This window comes from Motacilla alba, chromosome 9 (assembly GCF_015832195.1).
Source record: "Motacilla alba alba isolate MOTALB_02 chromosome 9, Motacilla_alba_V1.0_pri, whole genome shotgun sequence".
NCBI lineage: Eukaryota > Metazoa > Chordata > Aves > Passeriformes > Motacillidae > Motacilla > Motacilla alba.
In genome coordinates this window covers 21,054,076-21,069,500 of record NC_052024.1, presented here as the reverse complement: position 1 = coordinate 21,069,500, position 15,425 = coordinate 21,054,076, and the positions used below count along the sequence as shown (strand labels likewise).

Below are 15,425 nucleotides of genomic sequence, written 5' to 3'. Positions count from 1 at the left end.
CTGAGGGAGGCAGAGGAACAGTTGCACCTCAGCACCCATACCCCAAACCTGCTGCTGGGGCAGCCTGGAGCTGGTGTGGCAGGCTGTATTTGAACAGAGGGAAGGTGCTGCTCCAGCTTTATCCGGCTCAAAGTCTGCCTGGGCAAAGGCAGCAAGAGGGAAAACACACTGAGAAGACTCAGCAGTAAAGGAAAACATTTGAAAGAATGAACAGACAAGGAAATAAGGAGATGATTAAAAACTGGAAGATTTTTACATACTACAAACCCTATAAACCCTACAAACCCTATACAGACAGCTGACACTGCCTTTGTCCAGCCCAATTCTCATATTAATTACTTCCTCTTGAAGCACCACTTAAGCTCTCTGCCTTCTGTCCCAGGCTGTCCCCACAGCACACAGGCCCCAAACCTCTTCAACTAGTAAAATATATACACTGGAAATAGCGACTCCACCAAGAATCAGCCAAGATTTCAACTGCAGGGACAATGACTAAAAAAATATAAATTAACTATATTAATCCCTGAGCCCTTGTGAATATATTGCAAACTTGTAGCTCTATCTTGCAACTTTGCAAGCCCAATATCTACTTGTTATTTGCCATTTTGGTTATGCTTTAACCCCAAGTTATTACTTCAGGGATCATATGACCATCTCAGGCTTCACTAAAGAATTTTTTTTTTCTACTTGTTGCACAGGACAACAAAAGCACAGCTTTAAAGGCCTGGAAACTGGAAGGCAGAAAATACATATTTTTGTAAATATTCACGAACAGTTCTGTGTTTTGAAGACACTGACGTCCTGATGTGAAAATGTATGCAGCTGGTAATAGCACAGACTACCTAAAACTTGGTCAGCCTAAGTTTATTCTGTATCGTGGCAGATCTGAAACAAGCTCAGACAATCACAGCTTCTTAATGAGGTTCTGATGCTGAAAAGCACGAAGAGCTATGAAAGCCAGAAAAATTTAATTTGGAACAAAAGGTAAGCAGACAAGAGAAAATACATCCAGGAAAAACAGACATTTCCTCCTAATGCCTCCCAGGGTTTGATGCTCTGTATCAACTCTTATCCCTACGGTGAGAAACACTATAATCCCTGAAAATGATCTCATTCCTGTTCTCATGACATCTCTCCCAGTACAGTGACCTTTTGGCAAGGGCTGTGACAAGTGACCTCTGTTCCCATACTTAGTTTTCTCCTGCAGGCAGCGCCCATGGTGGAATACACAAAAACCTCCCAGGCTGCCTGGAGCAGAACAGACTCAGGCCAAAACAGGGCTGTAAAATGGGGTCATTAAACAGTAAACAAACAAACAAACAATCACAACAAAGCCCAAAGAAACTGAGCAGTGAATTCTCTCTCTGTCCTCCTGCTGCTGCCAGGAGCTTGGGTGGAATAAGGGCACCAAGAGCTCAAATGAAATTCCAAGGAATTCCCATGCACAATGCCCTCAACAGCTTTTTTTGCTCTGTCTAGTGCTGATGACTCTTGCATGTAAATATTTCCTAATTCTTCCCATTTTAAACCTAAAATTAGCTTTGGATCACTCTGTGTTGGAGAAATACTCTCATCTGATAAGAGCCATTTCTGAGGAGTTATTTGCCTCCCCCAGGAGAAGCTGGGCTTGTCAGCACCCCAGATTTATGCCCTGGCACACCTTCCTTCTGCAGCCCGGGGCAGGGGTCAGCCCTCCACCACAGTTAGGAAGTGTCCCCTGTGCTCAGGATCCCTGCCAGCACCTGCAAAGAGCATCCTGCTTTTCCAGCCCAGGAAAAATCCCCATACTCACACCAAGCAAAACAGACACACACTGATTTTATCTTCCCCTCAAAATTTAATCAAAAACCCATGGCTCTTGTAGGTAGCATGTTACATTTCCTAACTATGAAACTAAAAAACAATAGGGTTGAAAAATGTTCAGCAATGCCTTAACCCTGTTTTTCAGCTCAGTACGTGGAAAACACACAGCCAGAGGAGCCAACAGCCAGCAACAGCAAATGCAGACGCCTCCTGAAAATCTGCCCTTCTGGATGCTCATATTGCATGGGCAGTGCAAAAGGATCAGGGATTGTTTTTTAAAAACACACAAAACAGTCCTTGAATAAGAACCAAAGCATTGCTCCTACCCTGGAAAGATCTGGAGCTAGAGAATTGAAATAAAAATCCAGATCAACAATAGACACATTGAAACACCATCCAGACCTAATTTGCTTATCTTTAGCCCAATCCTGATAAAGCCAAAACATTTTAAAATACCGTTTCCAAAACAATTATTCCCACAAAGTGCCCGCATTTAATAGCAACACCTCTAAAAGCAGAAACCAATTAGTGCTTCCTGCAGCACAGTTCCCTGGCTCCGTATTATTGATTTCCACAGTCCTTGCCACGTGAGGCTTATTGCCAAGCCACCAGCCTGCCCGCAGGAACAGCAAAGTCACAGGAATCCACAAAGCCTGTTTGTAACAGGGCACGAGATGCTTCAAGGCTGGGATAGCCTGGAAGCAACAGGTTCATCTTTGGGAGTCCCTGCTGCACTATCCACACTGGGCAGAGCCCGTTCTGCCCCTGGACAGGGCTCTGCAGCATCCATCCCACAGCACCTGTGCTAGAGAAAAGGACACAGAAAAGCCAGGCAGGTCAAGGGAAAGGATGAGGTAAGGCACTGGTGACTAACCCACAGCTTCAGCCAGAAAGCCCCTCCGTGCTGGTGTGTCCCCACACCCAGGCCCAGCCTAAGTGTCAGGCACCTCCCAAGGACCCATTTCATTTGCTTTAGAGAACAGTAAAGGGAAAACATAAACATCCTCGGATGGGCAGCAGCTGATCTCATGCTGATGTACTGGTTGCTCTAGCTCCATCTCCCCCTGCCCAGCAGCACCATCCCTGCTCCCTGGGCTGCCACAGGAAGGGCAGCCTCCCCCGGAACCAATCATTAGGTATTTATTGGTAATTAAGGCGAGCCCTACACATACTAATTCATCAGCTTGTTTTTGGATTCTTCAGGCATGGACACGAGTGTTTAGGCACAGCACTCACACCTTGGGCTGTGCGTCCTTCAGGGATCGCCACCAGCCCTGCAGCCCCGATGTGGTCCATGGCACACACCCTGCAGCCCTAAACCCAGGAGCACTGCACATAACACCCCTGAAAACCAGGACAGGAGATGCCCAGAGCCTCTGGAACCTGGTTACTCACCCCCAGACACCCACTAGCACTATAGCTGCAGGCAGGCAAAGGGAACCAGGTGACAGCACCTTGGGGATCAGCTCCATCTCAGCATCCCCAAACCACATACCCAAGATGCAACAGAGTGGTCAATAGAGTCCTGGGCTGATGGAAAAGGGGATTGGAAAACTGCCTGCTGCAAAGAGCAAACAGCAGGAAGACCAAAGCATACAGCACTTCTGGGTGCTGACAGACGCACAGAGCTCACAAAAGCTTTATATAAAATCCTAAAAGCAAGGAGAGAGCAAAAATGATGGTGTAATGCACAGGACTCTTAGAGTGACCGTGAGGATCAGGGATAACAGGGATCACTCCAGTGCTCACAGAATGATACACATGGCTGCAGCTCTTATCTACAGCTGAACACATCACACAAATACAGCAGGTATTTTTGTGACCTAAATCTACAGATATCTACAGGGCTGATGTCCTGTACATCACTCAACACTATTCTGGTATCTCCCAGTGCCACATATGCTCCAGCAACTGCCACCTGCCAAGCCACATTTCCGCAGGGAATTCCGGCAGCTCGGAGACAAGCGGGCATGCTGGCAGGCAGCCCAACACTTCCATCCCTCCCTCCCACAGTGGGGTTAGGTGGCAGCTGATAAATGCAAACACAGACCTTCACATATCTCCTACCAGCCAAGCTAATTCCAGGGAAAGCACTGCAGCCGGTGCTCGGGAGGGATTCAGCAGCTGCACCCGGATCTCAGCCCTGCACGGGCACTGGCTCCTGGCAGCAGCTCTAGATCCCAGCAAAGAGCACAGGTATGTGTCAGGAGGTCGATGTCCCCGTTCCTGCTGCCACCCTGCTGCTGACTGAATTGTTCCCATTAAGGGGGAACACAACTTTTCTTTCTCCTCCTGGTTTTTTCCATGTGAAAGCACAGAGAGGTGATTTTGTTGACCTTTTTTGTGACCCGCTCAAAGGAACGAGACATTCCTGTGGGTATCACAGCAACAAGGAGTAGCAGATTTAAACCATACATTTTTACTAATAGTTTAACTAAAAGTTTAGCACTTCAATGAAATGTTATTTCTATTGTCTCGACTTTTGGGAGTTTGTTTGCCCTAATGGAACTTTTAAAATCATTTCCATTTAAAAAAAACCAAACAGTTGGCAGGAGCAGAGGGCCATGATGGAGGAGGAAAGCAACCCTCTCACTAAACAGTCCTGCTATTAGTGTAGTCCCCACTACAGCTCTGAACTCAAATGTTCCCATGTGAGCAGCCAAGTCCAACTCCCTCCCCTGCCTGGGGAGTGCAAGGCACAGGCTCGTCTCCCAGAGTGGCTGCCCCAAAACACCACCAGCTTTGAGGACAACCACTGCAGGATGACCACCAGCACAGTTTTACTGATGCTTCTGTCCCTCTTGGAAGCAGCTCCAAGTGCAGGGTGCAGGGCTGGGACCCACGTGCAGGTTCACACAGGTATCTGCACGGTGCCATCCCACGCTGATCCTTCCTGCCAGCATGAACCAACCCTGTGACAGCTCAGGCTGAACATTAACCTCTGCCAAGTTTTGCTGACTGTGTCAGAAGTGTACTTTGGCAACCCAAAGCACGGGATCATCTCTGGTTAATGAGTGTGAGAGGAACTGCGGTACCTCGGGGTCACCAGGCTGTCCCAGCAAGGGGATGTCCCAGCTCCTCACTCTGCTCAGCCAGAAACCTGCTGCTTCCCCATCCCAACAGGACCCTGCACCACCCTGAAAGCACTGTCACTGTCACAGAACCACAGAATTTCTAGGTTGGAAGAGACCTTTAAGATCATCGAGTCCAACCCATGTTCTAACACCTCAACTAGATCATGGCACCAAGTGCCACATCCAGTCTTTTTTTAAACACATCCAGGGATGGTGACTCCACCACCTCCCTGGGCAGATGATTCCAGTATTTGACCACTTGTCACGCTTGGAGCCACAAGTGCAAAGCCCCATGATGTGGTGCAGACCCCAAAATGCTCCTGTACCCTGCCTGCAAACCTGGATTCAGCACCTTTCCAAACTGAAGCTCCCTAGTGATTTTGAATGTTTTATTTAGCAACGCTTTTAAACGTGTTTGATGCATTCTGGCTGATAAGCTCCACAAGAATTTGATGTCTCTGTCCTCATTTGACTTCAGTTATTTTCCAGTCTACTCTTAAAGCTGCAGCACTCAGGGGCCACAGCTCCCACCATCGAGCTGGGACACCCAGCACTAAAAGGCTGTTGTACAATCAGGCATCATTCCCAAAAAAACAGCAACAGCAGGTGACAGAGGTGACAACAGGAGAGTGCATGTGTGCTCCTGATCCACGTTACCAAGAACAGCTGCTTTTCCTCAGCACAGCCAGCACCAACACGGGCAGACACCAGCCCTCAGCCTCCCTTTCCCACCCAGAAATCTCCAACCTGTCCCCACACAGCTTCATCAGTGGATTTAGGGTAACACCAAGGTCTCGCAAGAGCTGCATTTTCCTTCTCTGTGGCCAGCTAAAAACAATATTTGTGAATGTCTTGTTTACAAGAAGAAAACAATTGGCTTGGGGAAGTCCCAGAGGTAACTGTAAGAGAATTACACCAAGCTCAGAGGGCAGAGGTGATGATGTCCCCAAGACTTCACAGAGGGCTCCAGGTGGCTTTGCAAACCAGCCTCTCCCATGGACACCCTACATGGTAACATATCAGCACCTAGGACACAGGGTACTCAAGCTAGTGGAAAGTGAATTTTTCTACACCTTGAAGTGTTTGCTTCATTATCAGAATCAAGGATGAGTAAGTAATTACAGAAATAGGGTTCTGGTTTCTCAAATAATTCTGGAATGATGGCTGAGGTTTCAAACTGAGATCAAATCCAGGCAAATTTAATAAGAAATTGTCTGTTATGAAGCAGTAACTTGCAGGAACAGAATAACTCCCTTATGTTTCTTTCTTAAATACAGCTAAACACCTGCAAATTTGTGCAAAATAGCTCATTTACATACATTGACAATACTGACAGCTTGCTTAGCACAAAATAGATACTGTGGACAAATTTTTTTTATCCACTTTCCTAGAGGGGAGAAACAATGCCTCGATCAAGCCTGCACAGGATAATGCTGATGGCAGGCAGGGAAAGATGCTGCTCATCTCAGAGCTCAAATCGAGCCTCAGCTGCCTCCTCTCTCCTCTCACCCACCTGGATCTCCAGACCTCCAGCATCTCACAAGCAACACGGGTGTCTGGCCAAGGCAGACACTCTGCACTTCATTCTCCTTTTGTTGAAACATTTTTACAGTATTTTTTCCCACAAATTCCTAGAGGAAATCAGAGCATTAATATCATGACTTACAAGCTTAACCCTCCAGACCTCAGCACATAATGAGGCAAAAATTAAAGACTCTTTTTCCTTCAACTGCCATGACCTTCTGGAGCAGCACTGCCCAGAAAAGTGTTTGCAGAGAGTTTTCTGCATGTACAAAAAATGCTGTGTGGCAGGAGGAAATGCAATAGTTTTGGTAGAGAAGTAAAAAAGGCTAAACAGGCTCAGACAGCAGTTCCCATCTTGCCAGTTCTTTCTCCTGGTGAACAAAATGGCTCACTTGCCATAACTGCTGCCAAAACTCTGCAGGATCAGGTCTAACCACAGAGATTTCAAAGCCACCATGAGTCATCTAGTATTCTTTCTTGGTAAGACTTAACACTGGGTGGGACACAGGAAAAAAAAATCAATTTGCAGGAAACCTCAGTCATGGAAAAATATACTTCAGAACATCTCACAGGGACTACATAAATAGCAAAAGAGAAATGAGAAAACAAAGTACTTCTTTCTGAAAAGACTATGATGCGCTGCCTGCTCTCCAAATTGTTTTAGCAGCCCTTCAGCTGTGACAGAGAGAGGACAGCTGAGCTTCCTAGAAGACCCCAGCAGCCACGAGTGCTTCCCAGCACACCCAAGAGAACCACAAATATGGCAAATTTGTGTTCTTCATGTCAACTACATCATGTAACTGCATCTTACTTGAACTGAAAGAGAAAATACAAGTGCAAACCATCCAATTGTTCCACCTCTTGGGTGTCACATTCAAAGCTGGTTGGGAGTCAGAACATTTATTTTTTAAATAAAGAAAAGCCCCAACAGCAGGGTTGGCTTTAGCCAGGAACTGGGGTGCAGTTACAAGGTCCTGCCATGGCCACAACACTTCAGCTACTGAAAGTGTTGGAAAGGTGCAATTAATTACTCTTGCTGGTTTATTTTCCCCCAGCCTGAGGGCTTCCTGGAGGCTTCGAGCAGGAGTCAGCCCAGCTGATGGCGAGAGAACGTTCATCTGACTCAATGCAAGGCAGTGAGCACTGTGCTCACCAACGGCTGTTTTCTGGGTGGGACAGAGACAAGCAGGAAGAACAAAAAATGAGTATTTCTGATTAATAAAATCCTGCCAGGAGTCTGGCTGGTAGAATGGGAGAAGTTTCCAGGAAGTGGTTCAGCGATGAGTGAGTGCTAGTGGAGAGGAAGAGCCCCGGGACACGGCATTGGCAGATCCTGGAGGGAAAAGAGAAGCAGGTTCTTGCATGGCCAGACAACCAGAAACAGCAACTGGCTCTGAATCAGCCACTTGCACAGGCTGGGACAGAGGCTGTCAGAGCACTGCTCTGCGGGACATTGTCTGCCTGGCACTGCCTTTTGTCTCTGTGCTCTGGAACACTTGCCCAGAGAAGAGAGGACCCTCTGTGCCAGGACCACCTTCTCCAGCCATGGGGAAGAAGACGTAAAGTGCCCCCAGCTCACTGGGATCTTGCTGCCAGTGTTTATCAGTAGGTTTATCTTATTTCTCAAAAAAAAGAGCCCTCATGTGAAGGCTGCACACGAGGGCTCACTGCATCAGCAGAAAGAAAAACATAAGACAGGAATCTGGCCCATTCACAGCCTGACCTGAAAAACGCAATCCAGGAAATGAAGTTTAATTCTTTCTTCACCTGCAGGTGTAAGCCACGAAAATAGATCTCAACACTATGAATACTCTGAATATTTGCTGCTGTCAGTACAGTGAGCACAGGACTCCCCCACCCAGAGAGAAAAGTCTCCTTCTGTCAAGTAAATCTGCCAATACTGATGAGGTTTCTCATCCTCAGCCCTGCAGCTCCTCTCCCAGAGGCTTTCCATGGGTGAACAGTGGAGGGGTGCTCCTTCTCTTCTGAAAAACACGCATCCCACCTCTATTCACATTTTTATTACACCTGTCCTTTTATTACAGCCTTTCTCCCTAAATAGTGAGTTCCTTAGGGCAGAAGATCATTTATTTTATCTATTCCTCCTCTGCCATAGAAAACAGGATAGAGGAGGAAGGGACAATGCTTTACACTAAGGTAACTCATGCAAACTGGCTACTTCGCTGACAAATCCTACTGGAGGTGTAGCACTCTTTTATTTGATGGAGCTCAATGTGGTCCACTCTGTGTCCCCAGGGAGCAAAAGGGAAGATTTAAGGGCAAACAAATCGCAGAAAACCAAAGAGCACAAAGCTACAAACACCACACACAGCCAATACCAGTTTCAGTGCAACTTGGCACAGATGGGCACAGCCGGAGTGCCGGGGTTCATTCCCACCCAGCCCTACACTCAGACACTTTTACTGGCATCCAAGCAAGCATGGTAGCCCAGTAAGACTATGTCAGGTAATTACCTTGGTATTAAAGCCCCACATTTTGTTTTGCAACAAGCCCTGGGCAGGCTGTCACCCTGGCTGAGCTGATACCATGCTCGCTGCAGCAGCAGATCCTCTGGCACTTGCCCCATCGCCCTTCCCGGACCCTTTTTCAGCAAGATTGCCCTGACCTGCATCTATTTAGACCCATGCAAGCCACAACTGTTTTTAAATTGAAGGTTTTATCCTCTGAGACAAAACTGGCTTCCCTTCCGGGGTGTGTGGCTTCCTCTCTGCCCGGTGCCATCCCAGCTCCCTTGGGATCCCAGCTCTCCAGTGTGGGAGCAGCAGCCACCAGACAGCTTCTCCCCCTCTCCCCACACCAGCAGATGGGTGCCTGGGGGCTGGAGCTGTCTGACAGACACGAGCCCCACTCCCACTTTGTTATGTAAACCCCCAGGTTTCGATGTTGATCTGCTTGAAGGATCCTGAAATCCCTACATGCCACCACAGCGTGTGGGCACAAGGAGCGAGGGATGTGCAAAGTGCTCGGGGCAGTGGCGATGGCACACAATGCTCCCACTGCTACTGCGGGGAAACAGAGGAAACTCTGAATTCTAAAGACAAAAAAAATATATATATATAAAATCATGATCTTCAAAACCACAATTCACTCCTGTTTGCTCCCTTCCTGCATAGGAGCCAGGGTAAGGGTGAATGTCCCATCGCAAGGACCATGACTGCCCCGTGCCACCCTGGACACCCTGTGTCAAGCAGGTGAGGGCAAATACTTTGTAAATATTATATTTGCCATATTATAACATGGCAAATATTTTGTTATTTGCCATATTATAACATGGCAAATATTTTGTAAATAAAACCTGGCAAACGGAGCTTTTTCCATCCATCCCTCCACCACTTTCTGCCTTCCACAGTGTCTGTACATGCAGAGCTGGTATGTACATGTATCAGATGATCACAAGTCCATGGAAGTGAGGGAAGGGTAGGTACACCTGGCTAAATATCTGTTAAAAACTTATTTATATATCTAAAACAAACAAAAAAAATGAATTGACACTATATATCTATCTCCATCCTGCAGCTCACCAGAGCTGGAGTCTGGCTCTGCATAGGTGGGTGCAGAGAAGCCATGCTGCACACACATCCCACCTCTCAGAGGGCAGAAGAAGCACAGCAAGCAGCACCTAAATATGGACTGAAAAAGCCCTTATTTTGGCAAAAAAAAAATCCAAAAAAAAGGCTGGACAAGGATTTGTGAAGGGAAAGAAAAAAAGACAGAGCTGCAACTCCTGTCAGGCAAATGAGCATGACCAAATCTCAGTCCCTGCAGGAGCTTCCAGGGTACAGGGCATGTGAGAGCAAGTTAAAAACACATCACCAAATAATTGCCAGTCAGACAATAAGAGGAAAAGGCATGTAGAGGTTTGCTCTCGCCCTCCCCCTTCCTCACCCTTAGCCAAGACCAGGTGCTGACATCAGACACTCCAGAAGAAAATCAAATTGCTTTTTCAGCTCTGTTACACACAGATACAGGGCCACTGGCCAGTTCTGATTCTCACTAAAGCTTTATTATTACTATTTTAAATTACTTGCTGCAAAATAGCTGCTCCAACATGAAATGAAGGAACCACCTGTTTGCAGCAAAGGCATCAGAAAGGTGCTGCTCCTCACGGACCATGATGCAAAACTCCAGCAATTTCAGTCCCTGAGCTTCTCCTTCGATGTATTCACTGGGTACAGAGAGAAGACAAAACTGGAAGCCTCTATGAACATTAGTACCTGATATCTTCCTTATTATGCCATTTCAAGGAATAACACTTGTGGCAATGCCAGCATTTAAGTGCATTCCCCTGAAATTTCTTTCCCTGAAGGTTTGATAACCTGCTTTAAATCCATTTTCAGAGAAGGAATAACTGTAAAACCCAAGTTCAGCTGGCTGAAATTTCACTTAATCACATAAGAGATTTCTCAAATCACTGCTGGAGATAAAACCCACTCCCTTAAAACATCTTTCCTCCACCACAGACACACCTGCAGTCTAAAGAGCACTTCCTAATTTACAGGAATAACAGTGTCAGAATGACACAACCCTTTACACTTTGTTACTATAAAGAGTAATAAAAATTTCTAGGAGAGGCATGAGATTGTAGCCTGCTTTGTGAAAGATTAATTTCACCAGCAGTAGTACCTACCCAGTACTTATAATTTCATTCACACACATGAAACTGCATCTTCAGCAGTGCAAAGAACGTGCAATTCTGATACCAGCACACTCTTTCTCTGCTGCGAGAGTTCAGGAGACACCTGTCAACAACAGAATTTTCTGGGTGGGGGGAGTTCAAGCCTCTCAAAATAAGAACAGCATCATGGCCTTCAGGAAAAGTGAATTTATTAAGTCTTTTCCAGGAAGATCAGAGCCTCAACACTAATTTTCAATAATCCTGAAAACGATGATGTTATATATATCAAGATAAAACTAAAAACACAAATGAGTATGCAAGTGAAACACTTCAATCTTCTGTACTTAGGAAAGTTAAATCTGGGCAAAACCGAATTCAATCACTGTACCTCTCAATAAACTTTCATTCAATCGGCTGAAGCAGAGTCCACAGCAATCTCTGTAAATTTTAACAGGTCTTTTCAGAGGGGTCTGACCCTGTCCCACAGGGAGCTCTGACCCAGCCTGGGGCTGGCCTCCTCTCCAGAGGGGAGGGCAGATCCAGGGCTCAGTACCCCAGCCAGCAAACCCGGCACCAAGATGGGCAATGGGGACACCATGGGATGTCACCCATGTGCTGCACCCCCAGTCCTGAGAGAGGCCAGACACACTTTCCCACAGCAAAAAAATATGATTTTACAGGCTTAGTGCTACCTTATGGCAGAAGGACACAAGGAAGGGCCTCTTTCAGCCGCAGGCAAGGGCAGGGCAGGTGCACAGAGGGGACTGTTGGGTGGAAGTCTGCAGTAACCCCCTGAGCCCGGATCAGGGATCCCAGCATCGCTGGGGAGTGCTCAGCATCACAGGGTAACAGTGACCCTGAGAAAAGGGCTCTCAAGCAGCAAAGGAAGGCAGAGCACAGATTCAAACTCAGATCTTTCCAACTGGTTAAGCTGGGCAGGATTTGGCCATGTGACCCAAGTCACAGGGCTAACACTGCTGTGAGCATCATGAGGTTGTTGGAAATTAAGTTCCTGGGTTACCTGTGAACCTCTGGCATGAGCTCATGCTTATCAAATGGTAGAGATGGCACGGGAGAGAAAACACGAATTCTTGAGCGATTAAAGACACTCGAAAGAGAGCTGCCACCCCTCGAGCTGCAAACACAGGCAGCTCCAAACACAATGCCGTACACAAACAGGGAGCTTCTGTCCCAGCAGCCACACCGGCCTCGCAGTGACATCCACACTTAGCATCTTCCACCAGGGTCAAATCAGCAGAGCTTCATCCACCCAGTCCAACTGCCAGTGCCTGTCCCCAGACAGCCTCACTGGAGAGGCATCGTGCAGATTTACTGAAAGGAGGGATGCGGGGATCACGCAGACCTGGGCACACAATGGGCATTGTCCTTCTGTGTGCAGAGAGCCTGGTCAGCCCGGGGAACGCTTCCAAAGCCAACGGAGCTGCACTGACTTGAACCACGGTCCAGCTCGGACCAGAGGCACCTTGGGGCTGAAGATTTCTAGAGAGCATCACGCCAAATAAAGAAAACCAGCAACAGGCAGAAAAGGCTTTCATTGCAAGAAACCCACCCAGCAGCTCGGCAGAACGGGTTGTGTCAGCACCTTTAGTAACTCTCAGGGTTTTCCCATAACCCAAGAACGGCGGGTGCGGAAGGGACGTGGCAGAGTCACAGCTTCACCAGTGCCGGGGACACTGAAGTTCAGCACATCGCCGAGCTTCCCAACCCAGCCGCCCGCCCTGACCACAGGGCGGGACCGCACCGACCCAAACCCACCCATTCCACCGCACGAAAAACGCGTACACCTTCCCGAGCGGGTCCGACAGGCGACAAACACCTCCCCGCAGCAAAGTCTGCCCAGCAAAGAGCCCGGGCAGGGCATTCACTTGAAAACAGACGCCCGGCGCTGAAGTCACCGCAGCGCCCCGGGCCGGGCGCCCACTCCGGGGCAGCCCCGCGGCCGCGCCCGCCCGCACTCACCTCCGGCCCCCGTGGCCGCGGGTGCCCCATGGCGCCGTCAGAGCCAGCCGGGTACCGTCCCTCTCGCGGGCCACCAGCAGCCGGAGAAACAGCCCCGAACAGCCCGAGGAACCTCCTTACACAGCCCCGCCCGCTGGCTCCGGGCGCGCTGCCCAGGCCCGGCCCCCGGGCCCGCCCCGCGCCGGCCCCTCTGAGGGCACCGCTCCCCGGACGGGGACACGGCCCAGGGCAGGGACGGGCACCCCCCGTGGGCGTGAGGAGCCCGGGGAAGCGCAGAGTGAGCTAAAGGGGAGTAACTCGGTTATTTCTGCCCAACTTTGCAGAGGGGATTTGAGGTTGCTGCGCGCTGCGAGTGCCGCTTCCACAGGGAGCACGGTTCTCCCCTTCGTGGCCGGACACTCCTGGAGAGAGAAGCCAAGGTTCCCCACCGTCACCGAGAAAGTGCGGTGGCCAGGGAAAGAGATTGAAAAAAACCTCTGCAAATTAACAATTATTAATTGCACATGCGATTTTTTTTTTTTTTTAAGCGTAAGACAGACCAATAATTACAGTCCGGTGCTGTTTGGATCCGAGCTGTCCTCCCCTACACATGCTGCATTTACCATGTTACTTCTCATGTGCCCTTTTTAATATTCAAGGAGCAGATATTTTGGCGAGAGAAAATTTTTGTGCTTGCAGAAGCGTTGAACTGACATGCGGATAAGCAAAATTCCCAGCAAGTTCCAGCTATAACCCAGCCCTGAGTGCTGGTGAAACGCCCAAAATCTGTCTGCAGCACTGCAGCTCTCACTGCTGCGGCTTTACAGGGAGATCTTGGTGATTTCTTCCAGCAAACTCTGTGATGCCGCTTCTATATCTACAGCAAGACGTCAGCATGGTTATTAGGATATTTTTCTTCCCTAAATGATTTTAATTTTTATTTCTTTAAATCACAAAGAACTGAACCACAGTCCTTAAATGTAGATGAGATAAATAACCCAACTTTGATGACTGCTGGTTCAGAGGCAGCCTCTGTCCCCAATTCTGGCAGTACAATATTGAAGCATTACATTCTCCACCAGAGCAGCACCTGCCTTGTTTATGGGCACACCTGTAACACACTGGCTCAGCTCGTTTACACTGGGTTTACTGTGACTTGGCTTACCAACACCTTAACAAAACAGAGTGAGTGATGTGCTTCACACCTAACATCAAACTTGCAAATCTGAGGTGGGTTCCAAATGGTACTGCAATACCTGGCTTCCTTCAGCTCCTGGGGCTGGGCTCACACGCTGCCCCATTCGGCATCTGTGGAGAGCTGTGAGTCAAGGTGGCTCAGCTGTGCTGGCTGCACTGAGCAAGGAAAAAGTCAGCAGAGACATTTGTAGCACTCAGTGTCAGGAGAGAACAAAGCAAGAGGGGAAGCTGGGGTGGAACACTGCAAGGCAATGGGAAATATTCGAAGCTGCCCTATTTCACTGCCATTTCCACCCCAAAGAGTGGCCAGAGCTGTGTTCCAGACAGGCACGTTAGCCCACACTGCAGAGAGGTTTCATGCTAAATGCATGGAATGGGAATGAGTGGAGAGATGGCATGGGTAGCATCCCTCAGAGCACCCCCTGCCCAGGATGCCCAATCTCTGCTATCTCTCTGGACATACCTCTATAAATCCCCAGCTCCCTGGGGCAGGAGAACAGCGGGATGCAGGGGACCTCTGCCACCTCCCATCTCTGCACACCTCTCCACATGTGTTGATGCAGAGCAGGGACATAGCAGATGCAAAGAAACACAACTTTCTCTGCAGACAAACCCCTTCCCTCCTGCCCAGAGTTAATTTCAGTGCTCATCCCCTATGTGGCTGGCTGATATCTGGCAAATATTTCCAAATCCATAAATCTTGGCTCACTTAATGTGTATTTAATCTCCCTGCTGTAGGTTTGTGTTGGCAGTGAGCAGGGCTAGACCAGTAGCGAAGAGAGCAGCCAGTGTAGGTGAGCATTTTGGCCTCTACTTTGCGCAATTTCCCCCACTGCAGCACCAGAACAGAGCAGAAGCACCACTGTCTGTGCTCATGTCCCATTAGTAGTTTTCTACAATTCCCAGAATCTTCCCTGTCCCAGAGGCATTTCACTAAATGGATACTTGGCACATACCCTCAAAAATATCTTGAGCTCTGAGAGGCACAGTATTATCTGTCAGGAGTTTCTTTGGTTCTCTCCCACCTGTTTTTCATTCTTCAGGAACTTCCACATGTCCCTCAGAGGATGCCTGGTGTCATCACAGGCATGTGAAATTTTCTTATTTAAGGTGAGACTCTGGTGCAAAGAGTGCTCTGACTGGCAGTCAGGGATTGAGGCTGCTGCAGTCTGTAAAACCAAGGTGCTGATGTTAGCAATCTTTTTTATTATTATTATTTAGTTGTACTTCAT

The 15,425-nt window shown here is 48.3% G+C and overlaps 1 protein-coding gene across 2 annotated transcripts in view; it reads right to left on the bottom strand.

Moving 5' to 3' along the window:
- PLD1 (phospholipase D1) overlaps positions 1–15,425 on the bottom strand; it is a 74,816-nt gene that overhangs the window by 48,601 nt on the left and 10,790 nt on the right. The window contains exon 1 of one of the 2 annotated variants that reach the window (XM_038145534.1): positions 13,018–13,288. The exons of the other annotated variant lie outside the window; for it this stretch is intronic. The gene's annotated coding sequence lies outside the window, so the exon portion shown is untranslated. Of the gene's footprint in view, positions 1–13,017; positions 13,289–15,425 lie in introns of those variants that run through there. 2 annotated transcript variants of the gene reach the window in all.